Raw genomic sequence first — 17,402 nt, 5'->3', positions numbered from 1 at the left:
CTCCAGTCCAAAATAGGTAAATTACCTATAATCTGAAACCAGTAACTACGCCAAAATTCTAACTCCATAATCCACTACTCACCATTCAAGTTAATCCTCAAGAAATAAAAGCTCTTACAAGATAGACATTAAGGGTAAAACTCACTATCCTCAAACCATAAGTAACAAGACTCCACTAGACCTCAAACGCACTTAACTTCCATCACATTTCTCCAAGAAAGAGTCAGTTTAACCAATGAATCTCAAGAGAATAGAACAAAAGAGGAAGAATCGCAAACAAAGATTCATTCATCATGGTGGGAGGTAAAGATTTATAAGAAGGACACATAAGCAGCTAAAGCTGAAAAGAGTGAAGGAATAAGAACGATGATCGTAGACTAATAAAGTCTGAGACTAGAGAAGGAATCTTCAGGCCTCCAGAGTACGTAATATGGCTCGTTGGATCACTCCATCACCTTGTAAAGAAAAAAAGCACACCTGTCTTGGGTCACTCCATCTGACGGATCCACATTGTAATCACTCTAGGTGTACTGCACCATTATGGAACTTGAGTCTTCTCTCGGCCAACTGGTCTGTAGCTTGAACAGAATTGAATCTGGGCTGGAACCACCATTGTCTCTTCCTTGTGGCATCAAGTTCTCCAAGCGGTTAGCTAGGTTGTTGAACGAGTTCAATATCACCATAATGATCGCGTTCTGGTCCGGGAAAACACAATATTCACGTCCACCTTCTTTCATCTTCTTCGTCGGAGAAATAAAACAGAGATTTAATGCTAGTCATTGATTTTGCAGGAACACATAAACTAACATCCAAGTCCTTATGGTTTCTACCCATCTCTCACTAAATCATTTATTTAGTCAAATCATTTATTAGGCATTTTCCTAAAGATCAATGTGTGAGCGTCGGGAGTAGTGATGCTCTGATACCAACTGTAATCCCCTATAAAATCTAGTGCAAAACAGCAGCGAAAACACTGTTGAATGAGATTAAATACACAAAGATAAAAGTTCTAACTGTTATAAATCGAGAATGTATAAAATTCTCAAGGATAAAATAAAAACAAATGGTCAAGTCTAAACAATTGCTCCTTTTATAAAAAGGGCGAAAATAAAATTCCTCAAAGTGTTCAAACTAAAACCATAAAAGAAAGCAGAAAAAAATAGAGTAGGATCTGCAAACTACTCGCTAGCTCACACAGAAATCCCCAGCAAAGCTAACACCTATCATGTTATAAACATAACAGCCACAATCAGTGGGTAGTAACTCGACGTTCTCCCAGCCATATCACATGATATAAATGTTACAGATGCAAATAATATATCAAAGTAATTGAAATGTTATAAAACATAAGTAACAAAATATGATTACAAAATCACGTTAAAACCAATGTGCTGCATGCTTAAAAGCAAAATATTCAAAAGACAGAATGCAAATAATTTAGTTCAGGCTAGATATTCACTTTAGCTATACTCCTTGACACCGCAACATCTTACACTAGTTTCGGGAACCCAGTGTCACGCAAAGGTGACCAACTCCAGGTCCACTCACTAGACAACAAATTATAACATGACTCGTCTTACCACGTAGTGCGTAGTCCCAGTCTAAGTACATGTACATGATTCTACGACAATCTGTACCTCCCACAAGTGTACCTAATCATATAGCTGTATAAGAACCCGTATGCCTTAGTTCATTATTCTTTGCCGTTACTTTAATTATTCCAAACTTAAAAATATCCCAAAGATTGTATCTTATTTGAAATACATTACTTGAAAAGTTCGTAAGTGAACTACACTTTTATTTCTTCAAAATAGAAAGCTTAAACTTTACTTTCCAAAGTGTAAAATTATTTCAAGGTTAAAAAGTAATTGAAGCTACTGTACTAAAGCTTAGAATAAGCTAAAAATTTAATATACTTAGTAAGATATATATTATTGGGCCTTAATGAGACAAACTCTTACAAACAGATTTTTAAAACTGGACAATAATTCTATAAAATTAATAATTAAATACAGGAAAATCGAAATGATGCAAGACCAATTTTCATACTTTCCTGTAGCTTTTAGCTACAACTTTCATTTTAAAACCAACTTCAAAGGATGAAAGTATCAGGGGTCTAAAAATCCATTTCTAAAAACTGACAGAAAACGATATCCAGAAAGTTTCAGTTCTTAAAACGACTTTAAGAAAATATTTTAAGGCAAAGTAAAATTCTAAGCATAACTAGACATTATAAAGTTTCTGTGAGAAAACGATTAGTCACTGTATCAAAAGGAAAATATGTTTTACGAACTAAACTTTGAGCAAAAGTCTGAAACACGGTTTACAGGCGAGCTGTTCACAAATAATTCATTCCGAGAAAACTATACATAAGAAACCAATGAAAATTTACAGAGATAATCTAACCTTAAAATAAATAGGAGTCTCTTTTTTATATTTTTTTGTTTGAGCAACTTAAACAGATGAAATGTATTTTACAAACAGCCTGACAGAATTGACAGATTTCATAACAGTTTTCACAAAAATTTGTAAAATGCCTATAAAATCGAAAACAATTTTTCACAACCTAAAATTTTACACACATCTAAATTTACAGTCGCGGCCACATATTAAATTTTCGAGAATTAACATTAAGATTTGGTATTTTAAATCGAATTAAAATAGTTCAGCATTACTAATATCGCATAAACCGTATGAACATTATAAAATGCAAAATAAATACTAAAGTCCGAAACAAATATCACAAAAATTCACGGTATCATAAAATCAAATATAAACTCCAGAAATAAAATTTTCTCCAGAAAAATAAAAATAAAAATCGAATTAAAAATTCTAATACCCAAAACAACGATTAAAGCATAAAAATCAATATATCAACTAAATAAATTCCCAATTGACGAAATAAAATTATGTATAGCCAAAATAATATATAAAAATCATAGAACCAGATTTCAATAATTTCAAAAATCATATATGGGTATAAATCATCATAAAATATTAAAAACTCAATAGTACATGCAACTACAACAAGTAAATCGTGTAATACCGAGTAACGTCGAAGTTACCTCAATTCGCTATCTGAGTCGACAAGAGATTCGTCATAAGTATCCTTTTGAATCTCGATAGTCTTGACAACGAACACAAAAATGAACCGAATCCATGCCTCTAATCAATTTTGCGCACCAATCAATCGCCCACTCCGATAAAAAACAAACTTGAATTAAATTAGGAAAACAAGAATATTAACTGAAGTTGTAGATGGATCGAAATAAAGAAGCAATAAGGTAAGTACGTACGTAGAATCATTTACGATGAAAATGAAGAAGTAAGAAGGCAAGTACGTACGTAATATTTTTTTCTTAGAAAACGCAGCCGTATGTAGGGTTTATTTTTTTTTTCTTTTTTAAAAACTGAGATAAATGTAGGTAAAAAAAAAGAATGTGATAGAAAATGAATAAGAATAAAATCTTATTGTTTAAGATGATATAGCTAGTCAAAAGGAATTAACAAACCAAGAAAATATTTTCTCATTTTCTTGTTAAATAATCAAGTTAAGATATTGCCAAATATCTTAAAGATTTTAAATAAAAGAATTAAAGAATAAATCATGTTAAATAATTTACTTGTTTAAAAGCAACTAACACACAGTCCAAATGAAAATGAAAATGGGCAACCAAAAATATATTTTCCAATTGCTTATAAAATGTGTCATTTAAATAAGAAGTCGGTCCGAGAATAAATCAAACTAAAATAAGACGTAAAATGGAATAAATTCAACGATTTAACGAAAATCGATAAAATAAAATTAAAATTTTAAATCTCATAACTAAAAATAAAGTAAATGAGACTAAAAGTTTATGGGTGTTACAAGAATCATTCGAGTGGTTGTTCAATGTTTTCATTGAATCCATTGGTGAGGATGTTCGTCATGTCTCTATCTTCACTGACCAAGACCAAGCAATAGCAAATGCCATTGAAACGGTATGACATCTTTTGACAAATATGGTTACACTCTTTCATATTTTGTTTTGTCACCATGTTCCAACACAAATGTTACCATCTTGGTGAACACTAACATAAGTTTACATGTGTGGACACGGGGGCCACGGGGGTGCTTGGGACAAGCGTTTGCATTTGTGGAGTTGCCACCAATTTTTATGGGAAATTGGAACCGTTCGAATACCTCGCGTCATGTCAAGACACAAAGTAGTGACATGAACACTAAGAACTCTTTACCCTTAGCATTCTATGTCTAGAATGACTCTCGTGGATGCCAATGAACTCGTTACCCGCAAATATTGATTATAAGGGATTTAAGTCGTAATTAAATATGATTATTAAAAAGAACGTATTAAAATTTATTACGTATGAAGAAAGAGAAGAAAATAAGAAAGTAAAACAAAAGGAACGAAATAACAGAAAACCGAGGAAGAAGAAGAAGAGCAGAAACAGCGGTAGCCTCTGGAAGAGGCGCAGAAGATGCTGCGACTCTTCGAAGAGGCGCATCTGTTGCTGCGTTTCTTCTCGACGTCTAGTTACTGCTAATCCGTAAAATTGGTTTGATAAAAGGGTTTTAGAAGTCGGTTTTAAACATACTTTTGACGTAAATCTTACAATAATTAGTACAAAAATAAAATACAATAAAAGATGGGATTTACACCTCGGACTTACATGTTTGATTTAAACGAGATTAAATAAGTTAACGTTTAGTGACTGCTCGACTCGAATGTATGTAGAAAGTGCCCTCGTTAGAGGATTTAGATTAAATTGATTGATGTGTAGTGGTCAAATTGGTCGGTCATGCAACGTGACTGGAACTCAGAATGATCTGAGATTACGTGGTCGATTGATCAAGCACTAGGCGTCAAAAGCTTAGAGCACGGTCTTAGAATGTAAAGGGAGAAGAGAAGGGCGGACACTCGCGTGAAAAATATGTTGAACGAAGGTCCCTATTTATACTAAAAAATATGAAGAGTTATGAAATGACTCAAACTTTGGAAAGAAATCACGGAAAAATATGAAAATGGGCAGAAACGAGCTAGGGAAGAGGCGCAACATCTGCTGCGATCCTTGCAGCATTTGCTGCGTCATTTCCCCAGAGGTTTCCTCCTGCGGAAGAAAGATTTCCGCATTTCTTTTAGAAAATTGCGATGGATCTCTACTTCCTTATTTTGTAAAATAAGATTTATGGGATATATTTTACCAAAAGATATAAAATTAATTTATGGAATAAATATCCGGAATATTTTAGGACATTCCGACTCGGCATTTTAAACGGTTTCTTAGAAAATGAAGCGGTTTTTGACTCGGACTCCAAATGAACTCTAATTATTGTCAAAACGACCGTATCTGCGCGTAGATGACGACCAAGGGGGTAGACACAAGTGTTTGAGCTATCACTTGACGATAAACTTACGGACTGTCACAAATCGTTCCGTGTACCAAACATGCGGCCCGATCAACACTGGGTGGTTGGCGGAGGGTGTAGAAATGAGGTATCTACAACATGGTTACATTGTGTCCTATTTTCTCAAGTCACCACATTCTGCCATAATCGTGACCATTTTAGTTTGAATAAACATTTGCTAATATGGTTACATTTACCCATATTGTCTAAAGACCAATTAAGTATTGTTAACATGGTCACATGTAGGGATGATGGAGTAGGTGAAGAAGATGGTTACATATGTTACCATCTTTTTGAATATGAACATAAGTTAATATGGTTACATTGCGTCATATTTTCTCATGTCTCCTCATTCTGCCATAAATGTGACCATCTTAGTTTGTATAAACATATGCTAATATGGTTACATTTGGCCATATTGTCTATAGACCAATTAATTATTGTTAAAATGGTCACATGTAGGGTTTAGAGTGTATATGTCATCATTTATATTATGCAGATTAGCATATGTGTCTAATTCTTTTAACGTTAAACTGGTGACAAGTTTATCCACAAACGAGACATCGTCTATGTCAGTGGCACATTCAACAAAACGCCATATCTCAGTTCGGGAAATTAAAGGATGATCGTCAATGAGACTAAATTTTAGGAGACTTGGCATAAAATGTTGACAGAATATGGGTTAGTGAACCATTCGTGGTTTAAAAGATTGTACAAACATAGGGCGAAATGGAGCACTGCTTTGAACAATCAATTATTTTCAGTTAGGATTTTATCGCCCCAAAGGAGTGAGAGCACAAACCATGCGATGGGCTTCCAAGCTTCAAAGACCACTTCCATCACTGATTTTTTTGGGATATTTGAAAACAAGGTCAAAATATGGCGAGGTGAGGAAGAGCGTAAAGAATTCAACGACATAAGATCTACACCATCTTCTGTGTACCCTCTAGTGAATTTGTTACTACATGCATCTCAGTTTTACACATTCGAGCTGTTTCAAGTCTTTGAGAAAGAATTCACGCTTGCTATGGGTACTCGTGCTGTCATCCTTCTGATTGACGATCCTGAGGTATTGTTGTATCGTGTTTACCCCGCGGGCCACGAGGAGGACGACCATCACGTGACATATGATTTTAAAAACAACCTAACAGAATGTACGTGCCGAAACTTCCAGGTTAAGAGTATGCTTTGCAGTCATATCATCTGTGTCCTCCACATGTATTATGTTGTCGAGATACCGGACATGTACATACTACGTAGATGGACCAAATTTTCAAAGACTACAGTGTGGGAGAGGCTCCTCCCAAGCGATATACGCAAAAGTGCCGCTCATGACGCCATCAATTGGCGCCGTTCAATGTTGACGGCTATGAACTATCTCATCACCAAATGTCAGAATGTTTCTAATGCAAGAGCTGTCGTGGATAAGTTGTTTACTAAAGCGAATAAGGAGGTCGAATTGTTGCTTTCTAAGCTTAATATGGAGGAAGATCAACCAACCGTAGATGTGTCCGTGCCTCCTATTCTTGATCCCGTACGTTGTACGACAAAGGGTCGAAGTTAACGAAAAAAAGGAACATGGGGACGAGGAAGAAGGCTAGGAAAGGGTCTGAAGTTGGGGCAGGGGAGAGTACCATGTACGTCGCTGTGCCGCGTCTGATATGACATACCATTTATGTCGCAATCTCGAGTGTGTTTGTACTAATGTGGAGCAAATCGATTACTGTCACCAAAGCAGTGGACTAATGTGGCCATGTTTTATTGTATGTTTTTGATATTTAAATGCCTGTTCTTTGGGTGAACTTCAAAGCTTACCTTGTGACGGATTTGTGTAAACATTCTGATATATACCAATGTTTGCTTATTTTGCTCCATATGTAACCATTGTTGCTAATAAATGTATCATTGTTTGATCAATATGTTACCCTTTTAACTAAAAAATATATACATATATGAAAGATTAGTACCCATGGCAAGATAATAAGTTCTGGTTAAAAGGGTAACAATGAACTCTAAAATGGTCACATTATAACCTACACATTGACAACATATATGAAAGATAATCAGTACCTATCGTGTTTTTTTACACTACACAAACTCTATAAAATGGTCACATTATACACAATGCCAACAATCACAATGCCATATGTTACCATTTTTAACTAAGATAAAATGGTCACATTATACCTGAACTTAACATGATAACATCTATGCTTGATAACATATTGAGATTGTGACCACTAATGTTGAAAAATGTACCTATTTTTAGTTTTGTTGAAGGTTATAAAAACACAAGTTTTGGCAACATAACTACTAAACATAGTTACATATAACTGTCTGTATGGATAGTTTGAACTTCAACATAACATGATAATACCTGCTTAATAAAATATACCTGCTTAATAAAATTGGGACATTTTTGAACCTCTTCAAAATATAACTACATTACTGTTAATAATGTCACCACATTAGTTTACACATGTCATATCATTGGTAGTTCAGAAGTTGTGTACAAAACAAGGACTATTTACAGTCCCTTCGCAGCCCGAAGGACAAAAAGCGGTGTCCCAAAATACTAAATCATTAACAAAACGACCAACTAGAAAGTCTTCATTATTAAAAACCGTCAATTACATTAACGAAATGTGCCCCTACTTTATTTCTTCTTACCGGCAGGCTTTGGTATTGGACGGTTCGGGACACGGGTGACATCCTTAACGCTATTGTAAACGGGATCTCCTGGTTGACGATCTCTAGCACGAGTGTACCTGAGCTCGTACGAGCGGGCTGGTGCTTGTTCGCCAATGTCATCTATCCCTAAGTCAAACGAGGGTGGGAGAACCACGTTCTCCAAAGCCTGGTCCACCTGATCAAGCATGGCAATGAAGTCAGCATAGAATACGGGGTTGCTATCCAATTTCTGCGTCAAGGTCTCTTCCGCTTCACGCGCTGCTTGACCATCTCCATCCTGTTGTTGCCGCACCTGCTGAGACAGTGGAGGATCCACCATCATTTTTGCTGCCATTTCACGATGTAAGCGTGAAATCAACTTCTGGTTCCTCTTTGACCGATATCATTTCAGTACACGCGCTTGTACATGGACAAATATGATGTAACAACCTAAATACACCAATATAATGTTCAACATACCTACATATAATGTCACTTTTTAACACAGCTACATATCACACCTACTATGCTCACATTTTAACAATGAATCAGAATGTAACTAACTTTAGTCAGAATGTCAGCATTTTAAATTTCCAACAAACACCTACATATCACAGCTATGATGGTCACATGTCAACAGTCCATAAGAATGTAAGAAATTTTAGTCAAAGTGTGATCATTTTGAGTTTTAAACACACAGAACATTGACACATTTTAACAGTAAATCATAATGTAACCATCATAAGTCAGAATGTCACCATTTTAAAAATTTACACACAGACAACTTTTTGTCCCATTTCATACTACAACACCTACATATCTAAGCTATGATGGTCACATGTTCACAGTCCATATGAATGTAATCATTCCTTATCAAAATGTCACCCATTAGTGTATTAAACAAACAGAACATGTTGTCATATTTCATACTAAAACAACTATATATCATAACTACCATGGTCATATTTTTAATGTAAATCCGAATGTAATCATCTTAAGTAAGAATGTCACCATTTATAGTTTTAAACACACACTACCTGGCGTCACATTTTATCCTATAACACCTACATATCACATTAATAATGGCATCATGTTAATAGTCCATAATAATATAACCATGGTTTGTCAAAATGTCACCGTTTATAGTTTTAAACACACAGAATATGCTGTCACATTTCATACTAACACAACTACATATCACAAGTACCATGATCACATCTTAAAAGTAAATAATAATGTAACTATCTAAAATCAGAATGTCACCATTTTAAGTTTTAAATACACTCAACAAGCCGTCACATTTGATACTACAACACCTACATATCATAAATATAATGGTCACATTTTAATAGTAAATCAGAATGTCACCAACTTTAACCAAAATGTGACCATTTTAAAGATTTCAACACAACATGCTGTCACAATTCAGACTGCAACAGAGTAACGATTGTCTTCATATATCATACAGTATAAATTGATTTTGAAGGTATTCAAGTGCTAGGACTTACGTCGTTATACAGACGGCGATGATCCTCATCAGAAGGGAGGTCATCTGGTAGTGTGAAAGACACAGTCCTACATCCCTTATCCTCTGCAATCATACTTTTCTCGGCCGAACGAGCTGCCTCATGCCTGATAGCTTCCACTTCAGGATCTACCCTTTCAACCGGAAGTTTGTAGAATGACTTTTCCAGATTCATGGATACCGGATACGTCTTCAGATCCCACACCCCTATACCGAAGCCCATATGGACGGTGTAAGCTTTGCACTCCTCTTTAACTCGCTTCTTCAGTGCGTCATATGACCAATGTCGTATCAAGGGTAGTGTTCTATCCTCAGGCTAACCCCTCCAAATCAATCGGTGAAAGTAGACTAACTTAAATAACATTAGACAGCCCCCGATGCTTTTGGAATCGTTTTCTTTCCATGATTCCACTGAATGGTCAAAACGATCCAGTACGTAAAAGCACCAGTCCATCTTCGGAATGGCAGCAACATCCTCCACCGCCCCAATCAACCTAGTGTCAACACGATTGTGAACTATTGGGGCCAAGAACGATCCCATTGCAAACAACACAAACATTTTCTTAAAATCTGATCCGCCTTCCACCAATTGCAACATCTCATCTCTAACCTTGTCCAAGTGAATATCTTTCTTCGGTAAAGCACCGAACCTCTCTCTCCAACCGTGCAATAGCTCTTTATCGTCTGTAACAGCTGACACATCCTCACCCCCACATCGTAACATGACGGCATCATAAACATCATGTTTACTGATTGAGAAATGAACAAACCTATTAAATAAAATCAGCCTAGTGTGCGTATCATAACGCTCCAACAACCAATCAACCATGGTATGAATAAACTTAGATGCCTTCAGCTCCATAAGACCTCCGAACCCAATATCTTCAACATCCTTGCTTTAAGCTGACGATAAATGCTCTATGACATAGTGTAGGGAAGCTGGTGATCCATGTCCCTCGACCCCCTTCAATTTCCTATATTCGGATACAATTAATTAGTCGTTAAAGAAAAAATTTAACATGGTAACATGAAGAGGAACAGTTCATCAGATACAATAAAATGGTCAACATACGTTCCTTCCTTTCTCTGTCATTTCTTTTTTTGAGCCACTGCTCCCTCGGATAACTTTCTCTTCGATCCCTGGCCAACCTCCACCTCCTTCGAGCTTTGGACAACAGTTGCCACTTTGAGAGGATCTGCTTGCAAATGGTCACATGAGTAAATGTCCAATTCTTTAAAACACATGTACATGTCAGACGTAAGATGGTCACATTTTTACACTTAAAAAATATGTCATGATACTACCTAGTTATGTTTGCCATTTTTAGATAAATATGAACACATTATTAGATGATCACATTTGTACTAATACTAAATATGATCACATTTGTACTACTTATCTAAGATTGTCACAGATGTTACCATTTTAGAATATTAATCTCACTAAAACAAACATACATATCACATGTAAGATGGTCACCTGATAACATTATAAATATGTCACCATCTTTGAATAATATTGTAACCATTTTAGAATGTGTACTATAATGCAAGATGGTCACATTTGAACACTAAAGTATATGTCACCATACTTACTTATTATGATTACCATATTAAGATTTTTAGATGCCCTCTCATATAATCAACTACATCTAAAAATAGGTATACTAGCTCAATAAGATGATCACATTTCCATTACGAATAAATATGTCACTATGTTCTTCATAGGTGTCACCAGATTAAGCTCAATTACTGATACAATTATAATGTGCAACAAACTCAAACATACGTACATTTCTAAACTATGGTGGTCACTATTTAAACAACAACACATATGTCAATGTTAAGTAATATATGTCACCATGTTAAGATATATGGAAATTTCAGACAAAAGTATATTTTCTAACAAAAGTGGTCACATAATAAAGATTTGATAATATATCACTATGTGTTAGTATAAATGTTATGATGTTAATTCATGTGTGTTCATCTTTAGTCTATTATGTTACCATGTTGAGATCTTTAGTCTACACTAAGGTGGTCACATTTCATCACATATACATGCCACAAGGATATCTTACCATATTAACATTTGTTCATCACAAGACAATGTGGTCACATTTTAAAGATGACAAATATGTCACCATGTGTTTAGCATATCTGTTACCCTGTAAATATTAGGTCAAACCACCCTAACAGAGCCACATAACCCTGACAATGTCATATTTCTCAGTTCAATTGATCACATTTCTCAAATAAAATAGGGCTCAATCTTTAAACAACACATATGTCAATGTTAAGCAATATATGTCACCATGTTAAGATATATGGAAATCTCAGAGAAAAGTATATTTTCTAACAAAAGTGGTCACTTAGGTGTTGACATTTCATCACAAATTCATGCCACAAGGATATGTTATAATATTAACATTTATTCATCACAACAGATGTGGTCACATTTTACAAATGACAAATATGTCACCATGTGTTAGCATATATGTTACCCTGTAAATATTAGGTCAATCCACCCTAACAGAGCCACATAACCCTGAGCAGGGCACATTTCTCAGTTAAATTGATCACATTTCTCAAATAAAATGGTTACATATTAAGCTTACCGTCTACCATGGTCGTCTCTTCCTTCCTCTTCTTCTTTACACCAAGAGCAACTGCCATTTTCACGACTTTATTAAGCACCTCTACCAAACCACCATCTTCGAATTCCGACACTTGCTTCTCCTCCTCACCATTGTCTTCCTCCTCACCACTACCTTCCTCCTCACCACTAGCTTCCCTGTCCTCTTCACCACTTGCTTTTGTCTCCTCTGAAATCTCCTCTGACCCATCATTATCTTCCCTTTCATCCGTATTCACCGGATCTCTAAAGAAAACCCCAGATTTCACCTTTTCTTTACTCTTCTGCATTGCAAGCTTCCCTTTTCCTTTATTCTCACCTAGTTATCCATGAATAGTGTAAATATTAAATTTTGTGTAGAAAAAAAATTTAAAACCCTAATCCGACCTACATTACAGCCTCATTTCAAGCATGCTTTATACAAAACATCAACCAATAAACAACCTTTTTTTAACCTAATCTGACCTGACATTCCAACCATTTTTCCGAGAAAACCTAATCTGGCCTTTTTTATTCAACAAAAAAATTCGACAATGTCATCAATTTTACTGTGTCATTTTTAATACCTAATCTGAACTTTTTTATACCAATGTCATCATTTCTTACTAAACAAAAATCAACATCTCTAAACAAAAATCATACCTTCCATTTGTTTTTTCGGGGGTGTCCTCCTAGCCATTTGTTTCTTCTCCATCGTCTCCAGGACCTCAGTCAAATGTTAGCACAGTAACTGAAGATGAAGCGTTGATAAATTTCGACTCAGGGATTGACAAAGCCCCGCCACCAGGGATTGATTTTAGCGGAAATAATGAAGTAGGCGATGAAGATGATGAATAATTGTTTGTTGTTTTATGAAGATGATGAATAATTGTTTATAGAGAGAGGAATGAGAATTCAGAAAATCTGATGAGAGAGGAGAGGAAATGGATACACTGTGTTTTACTAGGTGGTTTTGGGAAGAAAACCGTCTACATGGGGAAGGCAAAAAAACCATTAATTATTTGTTTAATAAAAATGTCAAATCTGTCTCTGTCTCTCTTCTTTCTTTAATTCCCAATGTTAGACGAGTCCATTTGTCCCATTTAGAATAATATGGTATCAATTCAATCCGTCTCTCCCTTGTCACGGATACTCTATGTCACAAGGGAGACTAATTGATAACTAATTACCTCCACCTCAAAACATACACACACAACGTATAAAATTAATTAATTAATTAACTATTAATTAATAAATTATAATCAATATTTATTAATTAATTATCGTATGATTAAATAATAAATTCCCTTGGCTCGAGTTTACAACTCGTCATCAAATAATATATTCACACGACTTAAAAGTCTATATATACAAGATACTATACTATATCTCATATAAATAATTAGTTTATCCATTTGGGCATCATCCTATGGGTGTGACTTAAAGGGATCAGCTGATCACCGCTGTCACACGACAGTAATGTCAAACTCTAGTCAGCCAATCATTACCGATTAACGTTGACCAGCTGACAAATATATATAATATAAATCCCTGATATTCCTTGTACGAGATGTAGTATGTAAACACATTATTGTGGAGGACACTCACTTCAACAGATAGCTTGCTCATTAGGAGTTGGCATAGATGAGGAATCTCCTTGAATGAGTTCATCGATACGAATAATCTCGTTTTACAAATCTTCGATGCTTCAGATGCCATTTTTCAAACTTGAAGCATAGTTTGGGTGAAGACAACTAATAACATTAGCAACTGATGACGCCTCCCTTGACTGATTAGATATTTGTAAATCCGTTTTCTTTTTTTTTCACCAAATGATTGGTGGATTTCTCATCTTCTTGATCGTGAATGATCCTTGAAGTTGCCTAGCTTCTGCATGTGGACTAGCTAGGAGCGAGATGGAAATCCTACCATCCTCAATTCTATCTTGTATCATATGTTTCAAGAGAAAACACTCTTCGATATCATGGCCTCTACCTTGGTGGTATAGACAATATTTGTTGCCCTTTTAGAAGTCCACTTGATTTTCTAGAGGTGGATTCGGAGTCGGACCTATTAGGTGTAGCTTGCCTGGGCAGATAGCCTTTTCAGTTCATCAACGTTAGACATACCTAGATTAGACAGCATTCTTTTGATGTCTCCCAGGTTTCCTTTCAGTTGTGCTTGTTTTCTTAGGATGACGGTTATTGCAAGATGTAGGCTTTGGATGACCTAGACTAGAGGTTTCTCAAGCCGGCATATTCTTTTTCACCAACTCATTCTTAAGGGTGAGGACAAGAATGCTCAAATTTTCAACTGTAGCTTGAAGGCGTAAGTTCATGGCATAAACGTCTTGGCGGTGATTGTGTCTTAAGCTGCTTCTTAACTTTGTTGATTGGCTGAACTTACTGGATTCGTACTCGACAGAAATGACGCGCGTTACAACTTGATTTTAGCAAGGATCACGCATACTAAGGCGACAAACAAAATGGTACATGAAGGGACAAGTATATCACGAGGACGAGATGGGATAACCAGATTCCGACTTATGAATTTGTGAAATGTCGTGAGCGATTTCTCGTGTTTAAACTCACGATGTCTGACTTTGATGGAGTGACACTTATATGGTTGACCTTATTGACGGGATTGAACTTGGCGCAATGCTAAGACGTGTGTTTACAATAAACTTGACTAGAGGTTTGGCATGTGTGTACCCGAACGTGACATTAGGAGAATTTTGAGAGACAGATTTTGGAATGACTCGGTGTGTTCATCTCGAGTGTGTGGCTCGAGGAGTCAGGAAATGTCTAGATCCTAACTGACTAGGGATGTGAGGTCCAAAATGACGGCGCAACGCCTTTGGACTTTGACTCGAATTTGAATGACCCAAAATGTAAGGGAAAGCGAGATTATAACCTGACGGAGTTTTGACTAGGAAATGACTCGATTTGAAATTTGACTCTAGTTTAAACCCAATTGAATTTACATATTTGCATTTACATTAATTAAAAGTATTAAAACTTTTTGCATTTTTTGATTTTTTTTTAGTTTTTTTTTTTTTTTGAGAATTTGCAAAGAATTCTATTTACGAAAAATTTAAGATTGATTTGAATTTTGAAAATTGACAATGGAATTTTAAAAAAAGTGACTTTTGAAAGGTTTTTTTATGTCGAAAAATTGGAAATGGATTTACATTTACAAACGGTTGGACATTTTTGGTTTCAAAATTTGATTTTTGAAAAAGTTTTTTTTTTTGAAAACGTTTTTTTTGTTGTTGTTTGGATTTTTCGAATTTTTTTTGTTTGAAAATCGTTTTTGAAAAATGGAAGTTGAAAATGTAATTACATAAAATTCGACATTATTTGGATTACAAATGGTCCTTTTTTTTTAAGGAAATGAATTTTATTTATAGAAAACTTGACATTATTTGGTTACAAATGTGGAATTTTAGACATGTGATTGAGTCGGGAAACACATACAATGTACACACATACAAATAGGCATTATAACGGTATGATGAGTGCTTTAGAAATGGTTTTGGCTTAAAAGGGTGGGTTGCCTCACCAAGCTATCAAACCTTGGTCTGTGGAGAGGTCCGGGCCAAACATGAGTAGGGCCGGTTCATAGTTCCATTCGCTCGAGTAGTAAAAGCTCTTGATACAAACATGAGTAAGCATCGTGGTGTGGTTGACGTCAATCACTATCCATCTACTAAGAACAAACAAGAATTTTTGCTATCGAGACGGGACGATTAGTCGAATCGTTATGCTTAAGAGCCTAGGAAGGCTAGCTGAAACGACCTAAGAAGGTCGAGTAATGAAAATCAACAAATATCAACCAAGGCCAGTTATCGCAGCAACACTTTCGCCAGCGATCCCGACAACAGGGTTCCAGTAGTAGCCTGGACAGAGGGCAGCACCCAGAGTGAACCCCAATTTCTATATAGCCACTTTATAGGAGCCACCAGCTAAAGGGGACACTTGCAGACTTTCCTGTGGCATACTTGGAAAGAGCCAAAGGCTCGAATGGGCGGAGGATCGTGAAAAGGAATTCAAGGAGCTGAAGCACTATCTGAACACACCACCTCTTCTGTCAAGAACTAAGAAATCCAGATCCCCATACCTATCAGTAACCGAGGCAGCAGGCAACATCATGCTGGTACCCAGAATATTACTTCAGCATGTCTTTGCTTCCTGTAGAGACCAGATTCACATCACTTAAAAACCGCTTCTTGCTCTTGTTACAGCCTTCAATAAATTGCGTTCTTAACTTGTATTATCCATGTGATAACTAATTACCCCCCCGAAAGCCATTATAAGCAAACCAGGCTGTCAGGAGGAATGACCAAGTGAACCACACATCTAAGTGCTTACAACATGAAAATTAAGCTTCGAACAACCATTAAGTCACAGTCCCTGGTAGAATCTGTACCTGACTTTATTCCAACGCTCCAGACCCAGGTAGATGAAAACATCCTGACCCTCATTAAAGATAGGGGTGACCACCTTTGGATGTTAATACAGACAGAGCTTCCAACATACATAAGGGGAGCAGGAGTAGGCCTGGTATTGAATTCCCAAAGAGAGGACCAGGAAGGGACCTAATCGTCCAAGTTTATGGTGCCCTTGAAAGTCAAGCACCTAAAGACATCCAAAACGAGGCAGGTCCCCAACCGGAGACCAGAATCCTAAGACAGACACCCTCGCAACCCTAGGAGCAATATCCAAGCCAGGAACATCATGATATATCCCTTCCAGCAGGAGTGGTCACTCGGGCTCCAGAACCTGCCACTCTTACTGCAGATCAAATCTTTCTTCTCGTAGAATGCACAAACTCTTCCTGCAGAAAGTACTCTGCCTGCAGGACTAGCCTTCCTACGTGTAGATCAGTCCACCCAGCTTGCAGGACAAGACGCTATGCCAGCAACAACAAGCTTATGTTCCTCCTCACAAAGCTCAACAAGGCTTTCAAAAGCCTCCATCCTTTCCACCGCCACATCAAGGAGCTTCCTCTAGTGGAGTTATTGAGTTAGCTGAGTTGAAGTCGATGATCCAATCATTGACTAAGCAGATGCAGATGAGTGACCAACAGAAAGAAGCATCAATTAAGTCACTCGAGACCCAAGTTGCCCAACTCGCCGCTAGCCAGTCCACGAGAAAGTCGGGTCATTTGCCGTCTCAATCTGAGAA

This window comes from Silene latifolia, chromosome 8, assembly GCF_048544455.1.
Source record: "Silene latifolia isolate original U9 population chromosome 8, ASM4854445v1, whole genome shotgun sequence".
In the NCBI taxonomy this organism is placed as follows: domain Eukaryota; kingdom Viridiplantae; phylum Streptophyta; class Magnoliopsida; order Caryophyllales; family Caryophyllaceae; genus Silene; species Silene latifolia.
This window is presented reverse-complemented; position numbering follows the sequence as displayed.